This window comes from Lathyrus oleraceus, chromosome 1 (genome assembly GCF_024323335.1).
Source record: "Lathyrus oleraceus cultivar Zhongwan6 chromosome 1, CAAS_Psat_ZW6_1.0, whole genome shotgun sequence".
In the NCBI taxonomy this organism is placed as follows: Eukaryota; Viridiplantae; Streptophyta; class Magnoliopsida; order Fabales; family Fabaceae; genus Lathyrus; species Lathyrus oleraceus.
Genome location: NC_066579.1, coordinates 448518556 through 448545779, shown reverse-complemented (window position 1 = coordinate 448545779; position 27224 = coordinate 448518556).

Here is a 27224-nt window from a genome sequence, read left to right as displayed (position 1 = left end):
GCTGAAAATTGCGATCTCTGTATACTCCGACCCAATGATTGCTTAAAACTGAGGATTGATATTCAACAGCTGATGGATGATCGTACGATTCTCTTAGAAAAGATTCCTAAGGTGGAGAACCCCATTAAAGAAATATCTGTGATTGCTAGGTCCAGAATGCCTGTGAAGATTACCGCTACTAGAGCGCCTGTGAAGATTACTGCTGAGCCCAAGGTAGCTCCCCTAATTATTACTGCACCTGGCCCAGTACCGTATTCCTCAAGCAAAGCCATTCCGTGGAATTATGGAGGTGATGTTTACATCCACGACATAAAGCAAGATGATAATTCTGCTAATCCCAATAACGTTGACATTGTTGGGACTAGTAAAATTACTCGAAGTGGAAGGATCTTTTCTCCAGAAATCTCACCTCCCGTCCCTGAAACTCGAGGAAAGGAACCAGTAATCAATCCTTATCAGTCAAGGACACCAGTCGAAGTTACTACCGAAGATGTTGCCAAACAGGAAATGGAAGAAATGCTGAAAATCATCCGCAAGAGTGATTTTGATGTAGTAGAACAGTTGGGGCATACTCCGTCTAAAATTTCGATGTTATCCTTGTTGTTATCTTCTGAATCTCATGCCAATGCATTGACAAAATTCTTGAAGACTGCTCATGTACCTCAGGAGACATCCGTCGATCAGTTCGAAAATTATGTTGCTCACTTGGCTGTTGACAATGGCCTAGGCTTTTCCGATGCTGACCTGACACCAGCAGGAAAGAATCACAATAAAGCTCTACATATCTCCATTGAGTGTAAGGGGATCACCTTGTCTCATGTGTTGATCGATAATGGCTCTTCTTTGAATGTGCTACCGAAAGCTGTGCTCGATAAACTTGACTGTAAAAGCATTGAGCTGAAGCCTAGTGACGTTGTGGTGCGTGCTTATGATGGTGCGAAGAGTGTTGTCCATGGTGAAGTGGTTCTCCCTATCAAGATAGGGCCTCAAGTTTTCAACACTACCTTTCACGTAATGAACATTCGTTCTGCCTATTCCTGCTTGCTGGGACGCCCTTGGATTCATGGGGCAAGTACTGTAGCTTCATCTCTCCATCAAAAGCTGAGGTATCCAATAGAGGGTAAGATTGTCACTGTGTGTGGAGAAGAAGAGTATATTGTTAGTAGTGTGCATACCTTCAGATACGTCGAGATGGATGGTGAGTTCTTTGAGACTCCTTCTCAATCATTTGAAGTAGTTCCTCTAACTAGTCCTGTCCTTAAGCCAACCGCCCGTATGCCCAAGGTTATTCGTGCTCCTCCTGCTATGACTTCTCTGAAAGACGCTCAAGCCGTGGTCGAAGATGGTGGTCGTACTGGCTGGGGTCAACTGATCGATGTACCGTACAAGTCTGATAGATTTGGCCTGGGATTTAGCTCTGAAAAGGTAGTCAAAGATCAGATTAATGTTGTAGAAGATGCTGATAGTGATTGCGACTTGGATAGCTGGATTTTCCCAATAATTGGTGACGGACTCAATAATTGGAAGGCTGAAGACACTATCCCGATTTCCTTTAGTCAGGAGTAATTGTTATTGTCTATTTTAGTGTTGCAAATTTTTAATTTTTACAATTGAACTTCTTAAAGCATTATGTCTATGTCCGGGGCATAAATAGCTAATTTGTTAAGGGTTTTGTCATTTTCATAAGCATATCCACATTCAATAAATCAATGGACTTGTTGCATTCAAATATTGCGCTCTTTATCTTTCCTGTCATCTTTTAAACAAGCTATGCTTTCTTACACACACTCACGTAACAAATTGCAGATCCATATCCACTCTGGATCCTGTTGATAATAATTCTGCTACTGTTCATTATGACTTTGAAAATCCGATCTACCAAGCCGAGGATGGAAGTGAGGAAGATTGTGAAGTACCTGGAGAGCTTGCCAGACTGTTACTGCAAGAGGAAAAGACTATACAGCCGCATGAGGAATCAATTGAGACTGTAAATCTGGGTACTGAAATAGACAAGAAAGAAGTCAAAATAGGAGCAGGCTTGGAAAACAGTGTCAAAGAAAGATTGATTCAGATGTTACATGACTATATAGAGATTTTTGCTTGGTCTTATGAAGACATGCCAGGACTGGATACTGATATAGTAGTGCATCGTTTGCCAATGAAGGAAGATTGTCGTCCTGTTAAGCAAAAGGTTCGTCGCATGCGTCCTGAAATGTCTGAGAAAATCAAAGCCGAGGTTATGAAACAATTCGATGTAGGTTTTCTGGCTGTTACTTCTTATCCTCAATGGGTTGCTAATGTGGTACCAGTGCCAAAGAAGGATGGTAAGGTGAGAATGTGTGTAGATTACAGAGATTTGAATAAAGCGAGTCCCAAAGATGACTTTCCACTCCCGCACATTGATGTTCTGGTAGATAACACCGCTCAACACAAGGTATTCTCATTCATGGATTTATTCTCAGGTTATAACCAGATTAAGATGGCACCTGAGGACATGGAGAAAACTACATTTGTGACGCAATGGGGCACTTTCTGTTACAAAGTAATGCCATTCGGTTTAAAGAATGCAGGGGCAACATACCAGCGTGCTATGGTGGTTTTGTTCCATGATATGATCCATCATGAAATAGAGGTATATGTGGATGACATGATAGCTAGATCTCATACTGAAGAAGAACATCTCGATCATTTATACAAACTGTTTGAGAGGTTGAAGAAATACAAGTTGAGATTGAACCCGAACAAATGCACCTTTGGAGTAAGATCCGGTAAACTCTTGGGCTTTATTGTCAGTGGTAAAGGAATTGAGGTTGACCCGGCTAAGGTGAGAGCTATTCAAGAAATGCCAGTTCCCCGTACAGATAAAGAAGTCAGAGGTTTCTTGGGACGCTTGAATTACATTGCCCGATTTATCTCCCATTTGACTGCTACCTGCAAACCCATCTTCAAATTACTAAGAAAAAATCAAGAGATGGTATGGAATGATGAATGTCAAGAAGCTTTTGACAGAATTAAGAAGTATCTCCAAGAACCTCCAATTCTGATGCCACCAGTTGAAGGAAGACCTCTAATCATGTATTTGACCGTGTTAGAAAATTCAATGGGGTGTGTGTTGGGGCAACATGACGAGTCTGGTCGAAAAGAGCATGCCATATACTACCTTAGCAAAAAGTTTACCGACTGTGAAACAAGATACTCATTGCTCGAGAAAACTTGTTGTGCTTTGGCTTGGGCTACTCGCCGACTAAGACAGTATATGTTGAATCATACCACTTTATTGATTTCTAAGATGGATCCTATCAAATATATATTTGAGAAACCTGCTCTCTCCGGAAGAATAGCAAGATGGAAGATGATCCTAACAGAGTATGATATCCAATATACTACTCAGAAAGCAATCAAAGGAAGCGTGTTAGCTGATCATTTGGCTCATAAAGCAGTTGATGATTACCAATCTATGAATTTTGAGTTCCCATATGAGGATGTCATGCTTGTTACTGAATATGAAGAACCTGGACCAGATGAAGGACCCGAACTTGGATCCCGATGGACTATGGTTTTTGACGGATCTTCTAATGCATTGGGCAATGGTGTTGGTGTTGTAATTATTTCTCCCAGGGGTTGCCATACGCCTTTCACATCTAGACTATGTTTTGACTGTACCAACAATATGGCTGAGTATGAAGCATGTATTTTGGGACTCAGAGCTGCTATAGACCTGAGAATCAAGTTTTTGAGTGTGTACGGGGACTCAGCCTTAGTAATCAGTCAGGTCAAAGGAGCATGGGACACTAAACATCCGAATCTCATCCCTTATCGAGAGCGGGTGTTAACATTAATCCCATACTTTGAAGAGATTACATTCGAACATATTCCACGAGAAGAGAATCAGTTGGCAGACGCATTGGCTACCATGTCATCTATGTTCAGAGTCAGATGGGACAATGAAGCTCCCATGATCACCATTGCACGATTAGATGAACCAGCATATTGTTATGAACTGAATACTGATGAAGTAGAAGAGAAACCTTGGTTCCACGAAGTAAAAAGATATCTAGAAACTCAAGAATACCCTGAAGGGGCATCCATCAATGACAGAAAGTTTCTGAGGAAGTTCTCCGCTAAATTATTTTTGAGTAATGGAGTATTATACAAACGTAATCATGATTCGACTTTGCTTCGCTGTGTGGATAAAAGGGAAGCAGAAAAGATTATGGAAGACATACACGACGGTACTTTTGGGACTCATTCTAGTGGACATACGATGGCCAAGAAGATTCTGAGATCAGGGTATTATTGGTCTACTATGGAAGCTGATTGCCACCATCACTCCAGAACTTGCCACAAGTGCCAGATCTATGCGGACAAAGTACATGTACCTCCTACTCCATTGAACGTGTTGACATCACCTTGGCCCTTTGCAATGTGGGGCATTGATATGATTGGAGAGATTAAACCTACTGCTTCTAATGGACATTGTTTCATTCTTGTTGCTATTGATTATTTTACGAAGTGGGTAGAGGCAGCCTCATTTGCTTCTGTCACCAAGAAGGTGGTGGCACGGTTCATCAAGAATAGTCTTATTTGTCGGTATGGCATCCCTGAAAGAGTTATCACTGACAATGGTACTAATTTGAACAACAAGATGATTACTGAACTTTGCACGCAGTTCAAAATAAAACACCATAACTCTTCTCCGTACCGGCCAAAGATGAATGGCGCTGTAGAAGCTGCTAATAAGAATATTAAGAAGATCATACAAAAGATGACAGTAACATACAAAGACTGGCATGAGATGTTACCCTTTGCTCTTCATGGTTATCGCACTTCAGTGCGCACTTCGACAAGGGCAACTCCTTTCTCTTTAGTCTACGGAATGGAAGCCATTTTACCAGTGGAAGTTCAGATTCCCTCTTTAAGAATTATGAAAGATGCAGGCTTAGATGAAGATGAATGGATTCAGACTCGACTCGATCAGATAAATTTGATTGATGAAAAGAGACTCGCGGCTGTTTGTCATGGACAAATATATCAGAAGCGCATGACCCAGGCGTTTAATAAGAAAGTCAAGAGACAGGTATATCAAATTGGCGACTTGGTAATAAAGCGTATCATTCTACCACAAGGTGATTCTAGAGGCAAGTGGACTCCCACATACGAAGGGCCGTTTGTAGTTAAGAAGGTATTCTCTGGTGGAGCCATGATGCTTGCTACAATGGATGGCGAAGACTTCCCACATCCCGTGAACGCAGACATAGTTAAAAAATACTACGCATAAAAGAGACCCGCTAGGTCGACGTATCTAGGCAAAAGTAAGGGCATCCTGGCGAACCAAAAGGGTTCGGGCAAAAACTAGGGATAAACATATAAAAATGTACACCCGGCAAGTCGAAAACCTGAAAAGGCGGCTTGGGCAAAAAAGGGTATCTTGGTGGACTGAAAACCTGAAAAGGCGGTCCAGGCAAAAATTAGGGATTAAAGCGTATGACTATGTCCCGTTCTCGGTCAGCTTCACCCAAGTCAAAGGGACTGAACAAGCCAATCACTTCTATCCGACAGCAGGAGATGAGAGGCTTGAAGACATAATGACAATAGTGGAATTAAAATCAATAGGACTTTTTCTGCATAGCTTTTTCTTTGTTTTCTTGACAATTTCCTCTTACTAGGATCTCTGTCTCCTTGTACTCAAATTGCCTGTTTATAGGCCCTCTTTCAAAATCAATACAATTTTATTTCCAAAAAGATGCTCTTGTTTTACTTTCTCTGTTTTGTTTGCATAAACGTCCATTGATTTAATTCGAATTAATATATGCATTTGAACATGATTGATATTTACCGAAAATACATGCATAAAATAGAAATAGAAGTTACTAAAAGACTTTAGGGTCGAGGATAAAGTCTAACCATGCTTTCCGATGAATCCAGTTGCTAATCCTATTCCCCAGCAAAACCAGTTATTTCCCAGAAGAAATTGGCATTACTAGACAGACTGGTCATCTCTTTTATCCCCCAGCCAGGTCCTGTTGAATATTTCTACCATCAGACAAGAAATCAGATATCCCCAGCTAAGAAAGGGCCATCAATACAAATATCTCCAATCAGAATATGGGGATTTATTTTTCCCTGGCAAAATTTTCAGACGCATAATTCATTCATGCATCATTTCGCATCATATACATGCATGCAATGTTCACATTTATTTTCAAAAGCATAAAACATCTCAAGTATCATGACATGGCATGAGGCTAACCTTTTTCAGGTTAATTATCCTCCCGATACAGTCAAAATAAAGGTTCATTCAGACGGACATCCTCATCGGTTACATTTTAGACTCAGATGCATCTTTCAAATATAATCCATATGGATGTTCATTCTGATGAGCATTCTGACATCCTCCTAATGATGGCATCTTTAAGCCCATCCCAGACATTTATTACAAATACAACATATACAAATATTATCAGATATAGCCTAACGTACGGTTCATTTTGATTCAGCCTAACGTATGGTTCCTTCAACTATTCCAATACGGTCTAGCGTACGACCCATTTGGATGTTCATCCCCTCAGATACTACCTAGCGTACGGTACATTCTGAAGTGTAGTCTAGTGTATGACTACCCCCTTTTATCATCAGATACAGCCTAACGGACAGCTCATTCTGCTACTCAGATACGATCTAGCGTACGATCCATTCTGATCTTTATTCCTCAGATACTACCTAGCGCACGGTACATTCTGAAGTGTAGTCTAGCGTACGACTACCTTTTATTATCAGATACAGCCAAACGGACGGCTCATTCTGCTACTCAGATACGATCTAGCGTACGATCCATTCTGACCTTTATTTCTCCAGATACAGCCTAACGGACGGATCATTCTGCTACTCAGATACGATCTAGCGTATGATCCGGTCTGATATTCCATCCCCAGTGAAGTCACCCGCCTAATGGACGACTCATTCTGCTACTCAGTTACGATCTAGCGTACGATCCATTCTGATCTTTACCTCTCTAGATGCAGCCTAACGGACGGTTCATTCTGCAATTCAGATACGATCTAGCGTATGATCCATTCTGATCCTTTATCCCCAGCAGTGTATGACCCATTCAGATCCTTATCTCATCAGGTTCAGCTCACCCTAATATCACCTAATGGATGACTCATTATGCGGTCTAGCGTAAGACCCAGTATGACACCCATGTCTTCAGATATGGTCTAATGTACGACGCACTCTGAAGCCTCCATCCTCATACTTTCTGGATGGCATTTTTAAGCCCATCTCCATCAAGACTAACTTTTAATTAACAAGCGTAAATTTTTGGGGCATTCTAAGTGTTCAATAATCTTCCACCTCCAGATCACGAATGGCATACATACCATTCTAATTCTCTCGGTTTATGAATATTGAACAGGGGCAGCTGTCATACCCCAAAATTTGCCCGTTAAGTGTTCAGGACATTTTTCAAGACATTCTAATCCATTTTCAAGACATTAATGTTAAAGGAACAAGGGTCCAGCGCACAGGTTACCAAATCCAGAAGATGACCTAAACTGGCATGCTCGCTAGGCGAGCAAACCCTTCGCTAGGCGAATCCTTCGCTACCTCACTCGCCTAGCGAGCTCACGAAATACCAGAAAATTTTGGGCTTAATTTTGAGCCCACTAAGACGCAACTATTATAAATACCAGAACTTCACACGGACGGAGAGAGAGAGACAGTGGACAGAGAGGGAACAAGCAAACCCTAACAGAGGCAACCGGAAAAACCCTGGAGGCTAACGAAGAGAATTCAGAGTAACCCCCGGATACCCCGAAGGAAACTCATCTGCACAAAGGTTACCTCCGCCCAACTTAATTGCAAACAGGTTTGCCACACCCCCACTAATTATATGCTCCTAATTTGATATCTGCAAATACATGAGGCATTATGATTGAATTTCTCATTAGGTTTTGCATGTGGGTTTAAGTATGCATGAACGTGTAACACAATATTTTGAATGTTTAACCATGTAATTTCTGTAATGGATGCCATAGGGTTTGGGGTTCCGGAAATCGCACTGTTATCAAAGGAGAACCCAGAACCCGCAGTCGTTCGCCAGCACTTCGCTGAGCGAACATGTAGCGAGGGTTCGCCAAGCCTTCGCTAGGCGAGGCAGTAGCGAATATGACAGTATTCGTTTTTTCCAGTTGCATTCTAATCTGTTCTGTACTTGATTGACATGTTTTCTATTGCATCTACACGTTGTTTGCCTGACACCATTATTGCTGTTTGGTGCGATTCTTGGTTGCACCCTAGCTTGGTATTCTAACCCGTTTGTTGAATTTTGTGAGGGTTCACATACTCCTGAAGAGACAGTTTGCTAGGTATTCCACTTTATTTGTGGGATACCCTTGTGAAGATTCATTTTAATTACTTTACTGATTACATTGCCTTCGAACATACGATATGGGCCCTCTCTTTGTTGCCTTACGATATTACGGCCATGCTCCGCGAATGTAAGGATACCCTTAGCAAAGACCCTTCGGTTAAATCATCATAGTCCCTCGAATGTTGCCTTCGAATACATGACTTTGTCCCTCGATGACCCTTCGTGGTAGCCTACGGTTAAATGATGATCGTCCCTTCGAATGCTAAGGTATCCTTACAAATGTTGCCTTCAATGACCAATCGACGACCCTACGATGTCCCTTTACATCCAAAGGATAAGACTACTTACTTCTCAATAGTAAGGACAGTCTTACCCTCCTAAGGATAGGAAATACCTATAAAGACCTTGGTCAGGTATAACTCTTAAATGCTTGCTCGCAGCTTAAAATACTTTTCATACCTCCCACTTCCGTCTTCTTCCATCTGTGTTTTACTCCAGTGTGGGTGCATTCTTTTTGAGCAGTTATTCAGCAACCTTATTCTATTCTGTTGAGCGTGGATCCCGTCGAGTACGACGGACGTGAGGGGGTGCTAATACCTTCCCCTTGCGTAACCGACTCCCGTACCCTGTAATCTCCGGTCGTAAGACTATTTCCTTTCCAGGTTTACTTCGAGCGTTTCCTTTCCCTCCTTTGGGATAAATAACGCACGATGGCGGCTCTGTTTGTTTGTTTTTCCCGCCGGTTGTTTTTCGCGGATGCGACAGCTGGCGACTCTGCTGGGGACTAGAAGTTGACCTCTTGCTGGTCCATCTTCCCTAAGAGAGTCACTCCTAGCGCTCTCTGGGATAGTTTTGGTTGCCTGTGCTGCTTTATTTATTGAATTTATGATTATCACACTGTGATTATTTGCATATATGTTTGCATGCATCATATTATCATTGTGCCAATTTTGTACAGGTTGGTTCCTCTGATTTGGGGTGGGTGTTCTGAGTGGGGCTAAAACCCAGGCCCGAGTATACACCTAGGATTAGTGTGGTCTCACGTTCCTCACATGTTGGTTGGGCATGTTGTTGCGACGTGACATACCACAAGCCGGACGAGGTTCATCTGAGAGAGCTCTTCCATTGTGGAGTATTCCATTTTGGTCGGGTTACCTCTTTTGAGCTATTGACTTCGGTGACCGTTCTTTCCCGGATCTTTGGTTTAGACGATCTTATGAGAGCTGCAACGGCACACCCGAAAGGGTAAACCCGTTGAGTATCTTTGCCCGATTGTCGAGACCATTATCCGCCTTAGGATGACCTGATTAGAATTCATCTGTGAGGGGAGGGTTGATTCTTACAGATGCATGTTCTGGTGGTGACTAATGGTTCAGTTATTGATCAGAGTCCTGTTTATAAGTCGGATTTATGGATTTATTTCTGAGACGCCGGAATTCTGTCCGCGGTATTTATCAGTGGAGATCCGTTTATTTCAGGATTCCCTGGGTTGATTCAGAGATTGTTGTGGCTATCAGTTCAGTGTTTTCTCTGTGATGATGGTGATGATGGTGATGTATCCTTCCGTTCCGTTTATTTCGGAACCCCAAGTCGGATTTGTGGTTACTCAGTACCTCAGATGGTTGTGATCAGTTCAGAGACCGGGGCTTCTGTACAGTTGGTGATCAGATGACTTGGAGGATGGCACAATGCATTGCATTCATGCATCAGCATCATTCTCATTTTGCATTTATCCGCATCTAACTCATGTTTATCCATATGTAGGGGACATTCTTGATTGAGATCCTGGTTGAGAGACCTCTTTGCTCAGATATGAGGCCCGGTTTGAAGGACGATGTTGTCTACAGTTTCTTTGATCCAGAGATCAGTGTGCTGAAGGATATGATAGCATTGATTACACCTGACCATGTGGGGATGTTCCGTGAGACTTATGGGGGTATTCTGAAGATGGTTTTCAGGCTCACTGACAGGGATAGGAGCGCCATCCATACTCTTCTCCAGTTTTATGATCCTGGTTTGAGATGTTTCGTCTTCCCGGATTACTTGTTGGGGCCTTTGATAGAGGACTATGCTGGTATTCTGAGTATCCAGATCAGAAATCAGGTTCCTTTCTATGCTACTAAGGAAGAACCTGATGTTGGTGGATCTCCCGTGCTCTTTATTTGAGTCCAGAGGTGACTAAAGGAGGTCTGAAGGAGAAGGGGAAGTTGCCCGATTTTCATCTAAGTTTCTTGGAGGCTAAAGCCAAAGAGTATGCTGATTTGGGTGATTGGAAAGCTGTCTGTGCTTTGATTGCTGTGAGCATTTATGGAATCATCCTGTTCCCTAATCAGAAGAACTTTGTGGACATTAATGTCATCCGCTTGTTTGCTCAGAAGAATCCTATTCCTACCCTGGTTGGGGATGTTTATTACTCGGTCCATAACAGGAATGAGAAGCGGCGTGGGGGATTGATCAGATGTTGTGCTCAGCTACTATACAAATGGTTCATGGGATATTTGCCTTCCAAGGGTACTTTTGTTCTTCTTGACCATACTGTAAATTGGGCGACCAAGTTGATGGGTTTGCGAGCCAAAGACATAGCTTGGACTCACAGTAGTGGGGTTGGACAAGATTTCATTTGCAGTTGTGGGGGTTTTCCCAATGTGCCTCTTATAGGAGTTCAGGGTTGCATTAATTATAACCCGACACTTCTTAAGAGACAAATGGGATTCGCTATGGAGGTTCCTCCTCTCAAGAGTGAGATTCAGGAAACTTTCTACTTCCCGGTTGAGGGTAACCAGTCACGGTTGAGGCAAGTGTCTGATGCATGGCGCAGCATTCAAAGGAAAGGCAAGTTTTCTTGGGGTAGAGCTAATAATAGGTCTTTTCCTCCGTTTGATGATTGGCTCAGCAAGAGAGTGGAGCTCACTCGTCTACCATTTCCTGTCGGTGATCCTTGGTATCCGTTGATTGAGGAATCTCATTCTTCTGTCAGCATGGAAGAGTTCCTGGAGATGAAGAGGGAGAGAGATCAGCTGCATGCAGAGAAGACTGAATTGGAGATGAGTGTTGCTAGAATCCAAATGGCTAATCAGGAAATCAAAGGGAAAATGGAAGACCATGATAAGAGACATGCTATTGAGGTGAAGCGGTTTGAGATAGACACCGCTTATTATGGCAAGGTCATCCAAGCTTTAGAGTCATCCACGAGGGAGCACGACATCACCAAGGAGAGGTTGGCTAGAGCTTCGAAGGTCATCGAAGATGAGAAGAGGAGACAAATCCTTGTGAGGGATCAGAGGGAAGACAGAGTCAGAACCCTTATCGCTGAGTGGGAGGCAAAGCTGAAGATTAAGGGGGCAGAGAACGTGAAGATCATTGCTGAGAGAGATCATTATATTGCAGAGAGAGATCATTATCTTGCTGAGAGGGATCATTACTTCCGACAGATGAAGATTCACCAGAAGGAGGTGGGGAGATTGCAGCAGGAGAACACTGGGCTCAGGTTCGCCGTGAAGTTTACCAGGATGGTTGATGATGTAGGGCCTTCTGTGGGACCTTCGTCAGTTTAGACCTTTCTTATTTGTGTTGGATTACCGTCAGGCATGTTGACGGAATTCACTTGCTTGTATTTCCTTTCTGTTTCTGGAGAATTGTAAGTTGATTTGTATCAGACTTGATGTATGACTCTTGCACTTGTAGTGCACTTTTGGTATACAGTGGTTATTTTCATTCAGTGAGCGATCTTCAAGCTTTATTTGCTTTGCCATGCTTTACTCACATAGCACACACATGGTCGGGTGATATCTTTGCTAAATCATATATCTCTGCTCTGTATGGCAAAACCAGATGATTGAATATCAGAATATGGCTGCCGAATTATTATCTGTCTCGATGAAACCAGGATCGGAAGACAGAGTGTTCCTCATATGGATAGACATTGCATTCATGCATGAATCATAATAACTTGTCTTCTATTTTGCAGGTGTCAGTTTCTAACGTGCTTGATTGTTTCAGGAATCATTGCTCGTGCACGTAGAATCATTCCTTTGCACGCAGCACGTCCACACAGATACCCTACTAGACGCAACACATCCAGGCTGATGGATCTATCCAACGCAGATTTTCTCGAGCTGAAGGAGAAAATGAATGAACTGATCAATGTTATGCAAGGGTTTGCCGTGGGGCAAAAAGCACTTGCTGATAAAGTGGAGAAGCTCGAGCGGGCTTCAGCTGCCAACAGTGGTATCAATTTAGAGGGTGTCTCCAACCATGACCTTGGTGGTTCCAGGGATAGAGGAGATCTCGGAAAGAAGACAACTGCTGGTGTGGTGACAAATAATGGGGGTGGTTTTGGTGTTGCCACGGGCGGTGGACCGGGTCCGATGGGTAACAATCTGAAGGACAGTCTGTTTCCTCCTTTCTTCGGGGCCGAGGAAGATAGAGAAGAAGACCAGTTCTCCGTGCTTAATGAACAGTTCGGGCAATACGGTGTCCAACCACCAAATAAAGAGATTCAGGTGTTGGCGGAGAAAATCAGGGCTCTTGAAAGCTATGCTACTCCGGGGGTTGTTAACATGTCGAATATGGGGCTTGTTGAGGGGATTGTGATCCCACAAAAGTTTAAGGCGCCCGCGTTTGACAAGTATAATGGGAGTTCTTGCCCGGAAACTCATCTCCAGGCTTTCGTCCGAAAGATTTCTGCCTATACAATGGACCAGAAGCTTTGGATGTATTTCTTCCAGGACAGTTTATCTGGGGGGTCCTTGGAATGATACACCAAGTTGAAGTCTTCCGACATCAAGAGCTGGCAGGATCTTGGTGATGCATTCTTTAAACAATACCAGTTTAATGCTGACATGGCTCCTAGTCGTACCCAGCTGCAGGGTATGTCTCAGAAGCCTAATGAGGGGTTTAAAGAATATGCGCAGAGATGGAGGGAGCTGGCTGCCAGGGTCCAACCTCCGTTGGTGGATAGAGAAATGTCATATCTGTTTATGGGTACCCTTCAGGGGGCATTTGCTGAAAGAATGGTTGGATGCCCGGTTACCAACTTCGCTGATATTGTGGTGGCCGGAGAAAGAATAGAGAGTTGGTTAAAGATGGGGAAAATCCAGGGTAGTGCTTCGTCGTCTGGGTCGAAGAAGCCCTTTGGAAACAGTCAGAGGAAAAAGGAGGGTAATAAAAGTGCTGTGTATACCCAAAGGGGACAGAGTAGGGATCGTTACTACCAGCACACTGTTGCGGTAACCATTCCTGCTGATAATCAATAACAGCAACAGCAACAACCGCAACAACAACGACAACCATTTCAACAGAGACCGCAGAGGGCCGGATATCAAGTGAGAGGACGAATGACTGATCGTCAATTTGATAGGCCACATGTAACCTACTCATTCCTGTTGAAGAAGTTGAAGGACTTGGGGTTGGTCCAGCTGAGAACTTTGGCTCCGGTGAGACCCGACCAAAGGCCTCCCAGCTATGATGAGAATGCCAAGTGCGAATTCCACTCAGGTGTCCCTGGACACAACATAGAAAATTGTAAAGCTTTTAAGCATGTGGTCTAGGACTTGGTGGATTCTAAGGCAATCAATTTTGCTCCATCTCCAAATGTGAATGCTAATCCCATGCCCGCGCATGGTCAAATGGGGGTGAATGCAATTTCTGAGGATAAGGGCAGAATCGGGCAGATAAATGTAGATCAGTTGAAGACTCCGTTGGCTGAGGTCAAGAGGCAACTGTTGAAGAATGGGGTCTTTCCGGGCTGTGATGACTGTTGTGCTGCGTGCACCGTTGTTCTCGATGGGTGTGTATTGGTGAGGGAGGCTGTCCAGAGGCTGATGGATGAGGGAAGCCTCAGATTTGAGAAAATTGATTCGGGGAAGGAAGATGTTGTCGCATCCGCGAAAAACAACCGGCGGGCTGAAACAAAAACACAACACATAGCCGCCACTGCGTGTTATTTATCCCAAGATAAGGAAAGGAAACGCTCAGAGAAACCTGGAAAAAGCATGGTCTCGCGACCAAAGAGAAAGGGTAAGGGAGTCGGTTACGCAAGGGGAAGGTATTAGCACCCCTCACGTCCGTCGTACTCGACGGGATCCACGCTCTAAGAAAAGAAAAGGTTGCTAAAACACCACACACACACACGCACCGAAGACAACACAGGTGGGGTTAAGAGGAAGAGAGCTCGATAGGACGTCGCATCCTATGCCTACGTATCTCGTCTGGAACGCGAATCAGAGCTGCCGTAGTTCGGCTCACGCACGCCAAACAAGCAAACACAAACACAGACAAACATGGAGCCTGAATGCCAATCACTGGACTTACATCGGCTTCCGAACCAAACAAACACAATCAGGATACGTACAGCCAATCGCTGGGATTACGTCCATATCCCGACACACAAGCTTATAACAAGCAAACGCACACAAAAAGAAAAAAAAGTGCCCGGAGAGACCTCGCACGGTCTCCTGCCTACATACCTCGTCTGGAACGAGGATCAGGGCGATGTAGTTCCCCTGAACGGGAAAGAAACACACAAACTAATAGGGAGTCGGGAACTCGGACCTAAAAGTCATCAAGCAATCAAGAAGAGACGCTGAGACGTCAGAAGAAACTGAACACACAGACTAACAGGGAGTCGGGAACTCGAGCCTGATAGCTGGCAAACAAAACACACGCAAAAAAAAGAAAAGGGTGCTCGGAGAGACCTCGCACGGTCTCCTGCCTACGTACCTCATCTGGCATGAGGATCAGGGCGACGTAGTTCCCCCCAAAGGGAAAGAAATTCTAGCCAGAAACGAAGGGGAGACACACTACCAGGGAGCTGTACTCGAGCCTAGTGTTATCATGCATCATTGCCCTATGTTGTGGTTTCTACCTACTTGCACAACAGCAAGCTAATCCTATCCAGGAAGAAAGCAAGCATGCAAGCATCAATCACAATAAAACAAACATTTCACATAGCACACACTATATCCAGTCAGAAGTGAGGCTCAAACAAGGGTGCGACTGCCGAAGCAAGTCATCTGTACAGGGTAGAGTTAGCTCTTAACCTTGCCATTGAGAGGCTAAGGTGAAGCTGATGAAAGGTGAGTGAAGATTAGACTTCACAGCTCTTATCCCTGATCAGGGAGAGCTTCAGACAAAGGAGCGTGGGTCCAGAATGGAGGGACCCTTCTACGCTCAAGACTCTGACACAACTGTACAAAGTACAAGATCTTGGGTTTGTGTCCCAATGCATCAACACAGTGGTGTGAGCAAAGGGACGACTCAACAGAACAGCGGGGGATAGATTGCATATCCCTTGGGTTCCGCCAATTGCCTCATAGAGGTCTTTACCTGCTTGGCACAAAAGTAAACAATCACAAACATCGCCTCTTAAGGAGGACTTCAGACAGTTGCCTGGCTAAATAACAAGCCAGGTCTTCCAGACTACATGAAGTATAGAGATTCTACCTCAACTGGTTTAAAAACCAAGCAACAGCAAGCAAGTTCTCAAGGAACTGTAAGCGACTAAATGTACCTGAAATCAATCAAGTATCATCAGTACTCAGACAAACCAACAATAAACAGCAAAAGTCAATCTATACAGACAACACAAGTTAATGCACATAAGTGCAAGCCATGAGCTCAAACTCAAGCTTCTAACCCTACAACACAAAGCCAATGTTAGTGGACAACATCAAACAAATTCAATTTAATCAACTTGCACTTTTTCCCTTAAGCCTTTTGCATTTCAACCTGAAAATCCAAACCAAATGTGAGAAACTAGACCACTAGGCCAAGCCTAGGGTCCAAAAGGGATAAAAAAATTCTAAACAGCAAGTGCAATTTATCCAAAATCACATTCAAACAAATTAGAAGCAAATGCAATTGGTCCCATGCTCATACCATTCACCATTATCCTTTCATGCACAATTTAACATTAATCATGCAATTTGCAACTCCAAAAGACCAAACAGAACTATCTCACTCAAAAGCATACCAAATCAATTCAATTAATTCCACAAAAATTCACACCTAAACAGGACACATTCAAGGTATAGCATATCAATTTTCAGCTCGATTGGACAAAAGAAAGTAGGTCAATGAAAATCAAGAAGTCCAGACACATTTATACAAGCCAATTCAAGGCATCAACACAAGCATCAAATTCCATAAATCATAAAACAGTGACAACAATTAAGAAATGAATGGGATCAAAACCATGATGTCCTACAATGTGTCTAGAATGCTCATGTCAAATTTCATCTTCATCCAATACAATATGAGCATTTCACAAATGAATTACCAACATGTGTCACACAAGGTTACCAAATGATCCAACAGAGAAGAAAATTATCAATCAATTAGAAAACTCCACCAAAATTCCAGCAAAAATCACATGTTATCTCGACATATCAATGATCATCCACACAAAATTTCAGCTCAAATCAACATCTCTAGGCCAGGCAAATAAAATCATGAAGTTGACCTAGCTAGGTGTGACACAAATTGTCACACCTTTAATCAAAAAATCATATCTAATTAACCAAGTATCCAAAAATCACAAACTCTACATGAAAATCACCATCAACATGTCCAGAATAAGCACAAAAATTTTCATCCATTTCTTTAAAGGTATGAGCATTTCATGATGGTTTTGGCAAAACATACAAAAATGTGACATATTCAACAAACCCTAAGCCAATTATTTTTCTACACATGCAAAAATTTCACAAAAATCATCATTAAATTCTTCACATCATCATGAGCATGGTGCAAAAAATCTCACCAAAATTGGATAAAAAATGAAGTCTCTATGATTTTCTAAAGATCATGTAACAAAAATGAAATTGAAATGAAAAACAAATGAAATAATATAATTAATATGTAAAAATGGCAAAGGCGTAATTATCAGCAACAACATCAAAACGACGTCGCCTCTCATTAATGTGTTGGCACGCTGTGAGAGGCTGGAGATAGCGGGAAACAGAAGTTCAAACAAGGCCACGAAATTGGAAGATCAAAACGCATTTCTCGTCATCTTCTTCAAACACAAATCCAGAAAATTCCAGAAAATCATGAACAATGAATCGTAACCAAAATCAACATGTTTATAACCATTGGAACCATATGAACACAAGGATCATGAATATGTAACTCAAATTTCCTAATTCCTACTGTAGCGAAGGGATCGAACAATTAAAGATATGAACATCAAACTTCAAATCGAAATAACTCATTCAATAGCTAACCAAATCCAAAACCAAGCATATCATGTTGATCTATGATGAATGAACTACAAAAACCACCTAACAATTTAAGAAAAGGTGAGATTCGATTTTGCACCTTAGGTTGAAGACAGTGATGATTCTTGATGTATTTTCGAGCCAAAACCAAAAACAGACGGAGATTAAGGTTGAGGAAGATGAATGCCACGCCTAGCTTGATCCAAAACAGCTCCAAGTGTGAGAAATCTCAAAATGCCATTATCATGCTCACTTGCAACAGTCACGATTCTGAAGGTTTCTTGCACCAATTCACCAAAACAGATGTAGAGAAAGGCTCAAGGAACACGAATCAACAAGAACTTTGCAATTTGGTTGAGATTTGATGGAGATTTTGTGAAAAAAGTTTGATGAAGTTCTTGATGAATTTGGAGAAAATGGAGGGAAAGTTAGTTAGATTTCTGAGAATTGTGATTATGATTTGCAATTCAGTTATGATTAGCATCTTATACTTCACCCTAATCATCCTCTTAATCACCAATTAGCAAAAACTCATGTGATTAACATAATGTGAAATTTAAGTGCAAGTTCCAAAATGCCCTTGCCAAATATTGAACCATGACAGCTCATGACAGCTCAAACAACTTCTATTTGGCATTTGTGATGTGTTGCAAAAATCCTCATTCCAAAATTCCATGTATTTCTCAACTTGGACCATTTTGCCCTTGGATTTTAATTGTTGCACTTGAAAATTGACCTTTTGCATTGACCATTTTTGGTGAATTTTGATTATGCACCATGAAAGTACATGTGAAATGGAGTTTGCTCATAAAAATATCATCCATTTTGGACATTCCATGTGAAAGTTATGCCACTTTAATTATAGGCACTTTTGGAAAATGAATGGGCCATAACTTGCCAACCATACATGGGAATTTCAAGTTCTTGGACTTTTTAGAAAGGTGAGAACAGGATCTACAACTTTCATGTTGAACAAATTTCCATTTGAAGCTGTTTTTGGACATGTAATTTTGTGGTGAAAAACTTTCCATTTTTGGAAACTTCCATTACAAGTCACTTTCTATTTTTGGCAACTTTTGTCCTGACTTTATTTTCTTCATTCTTGAGCTTTGACATGTCAAATAACACTTGTTTCAACATGAATGAAGTGTATCCAACTCTCTCCCACCTCCAAATCCATAAAATCAAGCACAGTTGACCACAGTTGACTTTTCAACTGATAGATGAATTTGGCAATGCACTGATCAATCTGAGCCTCAATTCTCTGATGAAATGGCTCAATGGTGAAACCCTAGCCTCCATAAGCTCAATACAAACATGAAATGATCCCCATATCCATTGTAGACCCCATCTCCTTGCTATGCCCTGATTGGCCCAATGCAGATGATTAGGGTTGACCAGTGGTCAAAACCCTAATCCCAAGGTATATGATCAAACACTTGCACCTCTTGGATGATATCAAAATCCTGACAATGATGATGTATCACCTCAACCAAGATATAGCTCAATCCCCTTGAGAAATCAAAACCCTAATTTGAACCACCACCCTCAGATGGCTAATGATCAGTCAATAAAACCCTAGGCTTGCACATAACCTCTTCATCTTCTGATCAAGACTTGTGAGGATGATTTGCACAATGTAACCACATGATATGCAATATGCAATGCCTAATGACCTAAAAATGATATGCAAATATGTTATGCTAGTCCCAAGAGAGGAGGGCAAATTTTGAGGCGTTACAGCTGCTCCTATTCAATCCACTGTGAACCTGTCGATGTGAATAGCCTCGGCTTTCAGATGATCAGGGTGAAAAGTGATTGAATACCAAGTGTAGCACCTCAAATTTGCACCCATCATTTTGTACATTCATTTCATATTAGGTCATTAACATAACATAGTCCACTGCATAACATTGCATTGTCCATTTGCCCAAGTGCAAGCTCAGCTGACAAGATTAAGTCAAACTGGTCAGGAGAATCAGTCAAACCAGCAAGCATGTGCTATTTTCATTGGAACAGGGCCCTAGGATGGATTTATCAAGTTCATATGGTCTAAGGATCGTTTTGAAATGATTTGGCCAAAGATTGGATGCTCAGAAGTCAACAGTTCAGCTGGATTTCAGCTGGAACCATAGAAAGTCAACTGTGGTCAACTGTGGTCAACTGTGCCCGATTCTATGGATTGGAAGGTGTGAGATGGTTTGAAAGGCCTCATTCATGTCCATACAAGTCTCATTTGACATATCAAAGACCAAGGTTGAAGATTTGGAGGTCAGACAAGAAGTTTCCTAAAATGACAGGTGACCTGTAATTGCAGCTGCCCAAAATGGAAACTTTTTCTCCTCCAAATTACTTCATCATACAAGATTCAAATGGATTTTTGTCCAACATGAAAGTTGAAGATCTTGATCTCACCATTCCAAAAAGTCCAAGAACTTGAAATTCCCATGTGTGGTTAGCAAGATATGGTCCATTCAATTTCAAAAATGACCCATAATCAAAGTGGCATAACTTCCACATGGAGTGTCCAAATTGAGTGATCTTTTTATGTGCAAACTCCATTTGACATATACTTCCATGGTGCATAATTGGAATTCATCAAAAGTGGTCAATACAAAAAGTCAATTTTCAAGTGTACAGTTAAAAATCCAAGGGCAAAATGGTCCAAGTTGAGAAATAATGAGAATTTTGGCATGGGGATTTTTGCAACACCTCACAAATGCAAATTGGAAATGGTTTGAATTGTCATAACATGTTGATGTGCAATATTTGACCAAGGCATTTTGGAACTTCATTTGAAAATGTACAATTTAGCATAACATAGTGAAAATGCAAATTACAAGGCCAATGGATATGAGACAAATTCCGACACATTCCAAATGGCATTTAGAGGATGTATGAGCTGTCATGAGCTGTCATATGGTGATATTTGGCAAAGGCATTTTTGAGCTTTCACTAAAATTGCACATTAAGCTAATTGTTTCATTTTGGTTAATTGGAAATTAACAAAGTGATTAAGCAAGAGTATAAAGCTCTAATTATAACTGAAATGCTAATCATAATCACAATTCTCAGATCCAGTTCCAAAAATTCTCCAAAAACCTCTCCATTTTCTCCAAGATTCATCAAGAACTTCATCACTACTTTTCAAGATTTCTCCACGAATTCTCCATCAAATCGTGTGATTCTTTTTGCTGCCATCTCCATTCATCTTCTTCTTCAACTGTTTTGGCAATTGGCATCAAGAAACTTCACGAATCTCCACTGTTCAAAGTGTGTGCATCAATGTCATTTTGAGATCTCTTGCACTTGAAGCAATTTCGAGCTAGGCTAAGCATTCCAGTCAACTCACCTATCCTTCTTCTTCATCTGTTTTGGATCAACACGCCTTGAAACATCAAAATTCAACACTGCCATCTCAAGGTACCTCAAATTCGAACATCATCATTCTTTAAATGTTCATATGCGTTTTGTAGTGTGTTTGATGTAGATGATCATGATGCCTTTAGATTTTGGAATGGTTGAGTGAGTTGAGAGAAATCGTGCTTGAAAGAGTTGATGTTAAAACCTAATTCGCTCGATCCAGGAGATTTAGGAAGAATTAGGATAAATCGTGTACGTATTTGGAATCCTGATGATGAGACCTTTCCAATGACTATCCATTTGTAAATTTTCGTTGAGATTGGATGTTCTTGATGTTCATGGCGTTTCTGGAAAAATGATGTTGATGATGAAGATTTTCTGGAAATTTTCGTGCGTAGATCCGTACCAGGCTTGTTCCAATTTGAATTCATGTTTCCCGCAAAATCCAACCAATCAGCGCGTGACAGCACGTTTAGTGAAACGCCTGCGTTTTGGCCAGGCAGTAGATAATTACGGAATTGCCACTGATTTCATTTAATTAATAAAACACCTAAATAAATATTACACAATTCATTTAACATCTTTAAAAATTCATAAAAAAATAATTACAAGTCCAAAAATAGTGAGGATTTTTTTGGTGGATTCCAATTTTTCCCTAGAATTTTATAGGCATGGTTTCACAAGTTGTGCATGGTAAAATGTTGACCTGGCCTAGGGATCTTTGACTTGTGTGTATTTTCTTGCATGTTTCACCATTTTCATCATGAAATGCTCATACATTTAAAGAAATGATTGAATTTTTTTGTGCTCATTCTGGACATGTTGATGGTGATTTCCATGTAAAGTTTGTGATTTTTGGATACCTGAGGAGTGAGATATGATTTTTTGAATCTAGGTGTGACAATTTGTGTCATACCTAGCTAGGTCAACTTTCTGAATTTATTTGCATGACCTATGATTGTTGGATTGAATTGAAATTTTGCATGGATGATTATTGATATGTTGAAATGTTATGTGAATTTTTCTGGATTTTTCTATGGCATTTTCAATTTGATTGATATTTTACTTCTCTGATGGTTCATTGTGCAACCTTATGTGACACATGTTTGTATATCTTGTGTGAAATTCTCATCTGGTTTTGGATAAATGTGAAATTTGGTGTGCTGGTTGTAGGCACATTGTAGGACATCATAGTTTTGGTCCCATTCATTTCTCAATTGTTGTCATTGTTTTGTGATTTTTGGAAGTTGATGCTTATGTTGATGTCTTGAATTGGCTTGTGTAAATGTGTCTGGACTTCTTGATTTTCATTGACCTACTTTCTTTTGTCCAATTGAGCTGAAAATTGACATGCTACTTGTTGATTGTGTCCTGTTTAGGTGTGAATTATTTGAGGATTTTTGGAATTGTTTTGATATGCTTTTGAGTGAGATAGTTCTGTTTGGTCATTTGAAGTTGCAAATTGCATGTTTGATGTTAAAATGTGCATGAAATGATAATGGTGAATGGTATGAGCATGGGACCAATTGAATTTGCTTTTAATTTGTTTGAATTTGATTTTAGTGTAGAATCACTTTCTGTTTAGATTTTTTTCTCCCCTTTGGACCCTAGGCTTGGCCTAGTGGTCTTGTTTCTCACATTTGGTGTGGATTTTCAGGATGAAATGCACAATGCTTAAGGAGATTGCTTCAAGGCAATTTGAATTGAGTTTGGTTGATGTTTATAAACTAACTTGACTTTGTTTTGTAGGGATTGATGCTTGAGCTTGAGCTTATAGCTTGCACTTGTGTGCATTAACTTGTGTTGTCTGTACAGATTAACTGATTAACAATTTGCTGTTTACTGTTTGTTTGTCTGAGTACTGATGATACTTGATTGATTTCAGGTACATTTAGTCGCTTACAGTTCTTTAAGAACTTGCTTGCTGCTGCTTGGTTTTTAAACCACTTTAGGTAAGACTTCTATTCTCCATGTAGTCTGGAAGACCTGGCCTGTTACTTGGCCAGGCAACTGTCTGAAGTCCTCCTTAAGAGGCGATGTTTGTGGTTGTTTACGTTTGTGCCAAGCAGGTAAAGACCTCTATGAGGCAATTGGTGGATCAAAGGGATATGCAATCTATCCCCCACTATTCTGTTGAGTCGTCCCTCTGCTCACACCACTGTGTTGATGCATTGGGACACAAACCCAAGATCTTGTGCTGTTGCACAATCGAGTCAGAGTCTTGAGCGTAGAAGGGTCCCTCCATTCTGGACCCACGCTCCTTTGTCTGAAGCTCTCCCTGACCAGGGATAAGAGCTGTGAAGTCTTATCTTCACTCACCTTTCATCAGCTTCACCTTAGCCCCTCAATGGCAAGGTTAAGAGCTAACCTGACCCCGATACAGAGGCTTGTTTGTTGAGGTTGATATGACCCCTCGACTAAAGCCTAGCCCTGATGTGTGAGCCCCTTGTTGGTGTGTTTATTTCATGATGTATATGTTTGTGTGGTGTGATTGTATCCCCTAGGTTTGCTAGACTCCGCGTAGTCTCGTTTGCATGTCAATTAAGGTAGCACGGTTCCTTCGTATAGGACTTCCTTTCTTGCTTGAGCTTTCCTAAAACACAAACAAACATTATCCCCTCTTAAGGATACGTCAACTCCTTCTACTACAGGTGAGTAAGTCTCCAAAGGTCGAGCATCCGGTAGATTGCGTAGTGACGTTGTCCACTTAAAAAACACAAACCAACAGGAATAGTTTAGCCGAACTACGGCAACTCTGATTCTCATGTCCAGATGAGATACGTAGGCACGAGATGCGATGTCTTGTCGAGTTTGACTAACAACTAACACTAATTCTTTTCTCTTGCCCTAGTTGCAATCGAGACCTTTCTTCTGCCTGTGTCTTTGTTTTGTGTTGTTGTGTGCTTGGAAGCTGATGTAAGTCCATCGAGTGGCGTTCGGGTTCCAGTGTGCGTGTGTTTGGTTCGGATGCTGATGTAAGTCCAGTGATTGGCATTCAGGCTCCACGTTTACCTCCTTGTGTGTGTTTTAGTTCGGATGCTGATGTAAGCCCAGTGATTGGCATTCAGGCTCCACGTTTGCCTTTGCCTGTGTTTGTTTGTGTGCGTGTCAGCCGAGCTACGAATGCTCTGATTCTCCTTTGTCCAAAGGAGATACGTATGCATAGGATGCGACATCCTAGCGAGCATGTTTTCCCCCAGTCCGAACTACTTTGACTCTGATGTCTATGCTTGATAGACTAAGTAGGCCCAGGAGGCGATATCCTGCCGAGTCAGTCTTGTTTGTTTTCCTGTGTCTCTTTCAGCCAGTGTTTGTTTATTTGAGCAGTGTTTTAGCAACCATTTTCCTTCCTATTGAGCGTGGATCCCGTCGAGTACGACGGATGCGTAGGGGTGCTAATACCTTCCCTTCGCATAACCGACTCCCGATCCCATTCTCTTTGGTCGCGAGACCACGTCTTTTCCAGGTTTACTCTGAGCGTTTCCTTTCCCTCTTTTGGGATAAATAACGCACGGTGGCGGCTCTGTTGTTCTTGTTTTCTCGCCGGTTTTTCGCGTAATGCGACAGCTGGCGACTCTGCTGGGGACATAGAGAAGTTGACCTGTGCTGGTCCATCTTCCCTAAGTGAGTCTCTCCTAGCGCTCTCTAGGTTAGGGCTTTGGTTGCTTTTTGCTGTGTTATTTATTGCATTCATTGTTTATTGTTTGCATGTATTGTTTGCATGTATTGTTTGCCTTAATGTTTGCATTCATTCATATTCATCTGCTGTACTGGCTGTGTTTCTCTGTTTGGGGGTGGGAGTTCTATGAGGTAAAAGGCCCAATACCCAGGCTATGAGTGCAATCTAGGAAACCTAGGAATAGAGTGATTCATGGGAAGCGGGTGGTATGCGCCACTTAGCGGAACATCGATATCACGAGCAGTTCAGATTCTGATGGGGTATTATCGGTGCATACATCTGGTGTGCACAGGATGATATTCTTGAAAGGGTTGTTTATCCTGCGTTTCTTTTGACCTTACCCTGGCCTAGATGACACCCGTGAGTGGGAGGGAATGATCTTTACAGGTACTGTAGCTGACTTATTGGTGACTTGTTGGTGACTCTTGGTACTGATGATGACTGTGAATTATGGACATTTATTTCTGGGACGCCGGAGTTCTGTCCGTGGTTTATCAGCGGGTTCCGTTTATTTCGGATCCCCGGGTTGAATTTGAAAGTACTTGTTCAGAGGATCGGGCTGTCATCCGTTCAGTGGATGTTCCTGTGATGATGATGATGTAATCTCCAGTTCCGTTTATTTCGGAACTCCCCAAGTCGGATTTATGGTGACTCAGTTGACTGTGACTGGTTCAGAGAATGGGTCTTCAGACGACCTGATGGCACAGTGACCTGCATTCATGCATTTGCATCGGTCTCATTTCGCATTCATCTGCATTCCACCCATGTCTAGCCGTACTCAGGGTCCACTTTTTGTTGATTGAGATCCTGGTTGAGAGACATCCAGATGTCAGATTGTTATTGATGAAAATTCTATGTCTCTGTGAAACCAAAATCTAAGGACAGATATTCCTGGTACGGGTAGACATTGCATGTGTGAGTCATACTAACCCATTTGATGTTTTGTAGGTGTCAACCGGTGCGCATAGCTCGTTTGCTCAGATATCCTGCTAGGGGCAATAAATCTGAACTGATGGATCCTCCCAACGCCGACATCCTTGAGCTGAAAGAGATGATGAAGGGATTGTTCAGTATTGTGCAAGGGCTTGCCTTGGGACAGAAAGCCATGTCTGAGAGATTGGAAAAGATTGAGAAGTGGCTGATAGTGGAGAAAGTTCAAGAGAAGTCTTTGTCAACTGAAGTGAACAAACCTTCTGGCACTGTAGTAAAGAAACTCTCTGACAGTGGTCCTTTCAAGAAGGAAGTTGAACCAGTTGGTGTGCCAGCAAAGAAAGAACGCAGTAAGGATCATTATCATCCTTATGCTGCCATCGTAACCGCTCCTGTTGGTAATACACTTGCTCCACAGCAACAACCACCACCTCAACAGAAGGCACCGAGAGCTAGGAGCCAGGTGAAGAAGAAGAAGGAGGAGCGTCAGTTTGAGGAGCCACCTGTGACTTACACCCTTTTGTTCAGGAGATTGAGGGAGTTGGGGTTAGTCCGGCCAAGGATTTTGATTCCCATAGCACAACAGAAGAGGCCTACACACTATGATGAGAATGCCAGGCGCGAGTTCCATTCTGAGGCACCCGGGCACAGTATTGAGGGTTGTAGGGCTTTCAAGCATGTCGTCCAAGACATGGTGGAATCCAAGATCATCAGCTTGGCACAGATCATGGACGGAGATGTCAACCCTATACCCAAGCAGGGTCCCACAAAAGTGAAGATGGTGAAAAAGGTCAAGAAAGGAATGAGGATGACTGAGGAAGATCAGTTGAAAGTTCCAATGTTTGTGGTCCCAAAACCTCTGATGCAGGATGGAGCTTTCCCTGTTGTTGATAATTGTTGTACGGCCGTTGCCACAGAGGGGTGTGCATTGATGAGAGATACAACCCAGAAGACGATGGAAGTGGAAATGGATAGTGAAAGAGTTGAAACACCCAATCAAGCAATTGAAACCATCAAGGTAGAGAATGCTGTTGTTATTAAGAAAGAGAAGAAGCTGTCCATTTCTTCTTATAAGCAAGCTCTAGAGGTGGTGAAGAACAAAGAAGCCCGAGGTTGGGGTAGAATCATTGACATAGTGGTAAAGGCAGACATGTTTGGGATTGGTTATCCAGATCAAGAGTCGTCTAGACCAAACAGAGGACGTCGTCCACCGTACATCTTCGTCAGTGCAGGAATGCTGAATTCTGATCAAGCTTGTTCAGTGAGTGAAGAGATCGACTGTGACCGCGAGCTCGAGCTGTGGATAAAGTCGTGCGTACCAGACGACTGGAAGGCCTCCCAAAGCATCACTGTCGCTCATCCGGAAGTGTAGTATTTCTGTGTTTTAATGTTGTTTGCATGAAAGCCATACGTCTTGCCCGAAACGTACTGGTCCATTGTAAGGGCCATCTCATGTGTTTCATTTTTGCAACATTTTGCATCAGTAATAAATGGATGTTTTTGTGATCAAAAGCGGTGTTCCCTGTTTTTCATTTTTTGTAGTTTTAAAAAATAAAAATGGCAATGTTTTTCGTTTTTATTTTGAACTTGTCTCGTTCCAACCACAAAAGTGATTACCCTCTTGATCTCATCGATAACAATTCGGTTACACCTCTATATGACT